The following is an 896-nucleotide window of genomic DNA, read 5'->3' as shown; positions in this document are numbered from 1 at the left end:
TTTATTGGATCTTCGAAAATAGGTTGTAATGACATGTAACAGCTATAAGCAGCTTATTTTTAATTGCATTTCTGTAAACCCAGTGAGTAATTGATTTCTTAAAAAATAGTCTCATGTTGAAAAGTCTTGTTGGTTGACTGGATGGATTGCCGATACCAAAAAAAACCCACTGTAAGCAGGCATGTAGAAAAATAAGAAACCTTGACAATGAACTGCTGTCATAATTTATTGATACATAAATATAAATGGTACAAAAATAAGAAATGTAAGAAAATAGATATTACATTTTACAATAAATAGAAATAATTTACGTATATTACATGTGTTAAATAATACATATGACCTCTCCCTCTGTTACATTTTCTCAATTTTCCTGTGGGAACAATTTTCGATATCCTTCACTAATTGATGTAGAGTGATTTCGTTGCGTTTGTCCAGCGTACAGTTGACATTCCCATTCTGAAACAAAATCATTTTGATAACTTTAATTTTAAGTTCACAAACATCTACCCTAGCACAGAACTAAAACAATGCAGACCATGCTTGACACTAAATAGCATATTCAATTTTAGAACAAATGTCCTACACAGTCACTGCAAGCCATTTTAAATTTTGTTTATGAATTTTGGTTTGGTTTAGGAGTAAAATGCATTATGAGTTCCTCTTTACCTTGTTGTACTGAACCAAAAGACGGGTGAGTTTTTCTACTTCCCTTATATTTTTCGTACTCAGAGATTTCCCAGCCAAACAGAAGAACTCTAGCTGTGTAGAGAAGGACACAGTTAGCAGTGGTATCCAACAAGCTGGAGTTCGGTTCAGAAACATCTTAATCTTCAGTAGTTTACATGTTCCATACAAAATGTTGGAATTACACCTACTAAACCTGACAGATGCCA

At 33.1% G+C, this 896-nt stretch overlaps 1 long non-coding RNA gene across 1 annotated transcript; it reads right to left on the bottom strand.

Moving 5' to 3' along the window:
* Positions 1–213: 213 nt before the first annotated feature.
* Positions 214–877, bottom strand: LOC147819317 (uncharacterized). Its single transcript, XR_015437044.1, has 2 exons — positions 670–877; positions 214–459 (listed from the first exon to the last, which is right to left on the bottom strand). It is a non-coding gene; the product is annotated as an uncharacterized LOC147819317 (long non-coding RNA).
* Between the last annotated feature and the right edge of the window lie 19 nt (positions 878–896).

The sequence above is a fragment of the Seriola lalandi genome, unplaced genomic scaffold (genome assembly GCF_002814215.2).
Source record: "Seriola lalandi dorsalis isolate HSWRI2012SDOR001 ecotype SW California unplaced genomic scaffold, Sedor1 jcf7180002054058, whole genome shotgun sequence".
Classification (NCBI taxonomy): Eukaryota; Metazoa; Chordata; class Actinopteri; order Carangiformes; family Carangidae; genus Seriola; species Seriola lalandi.
This window is presented reverse-complemented; position numbering and strand designations above follow the sequence as displayed.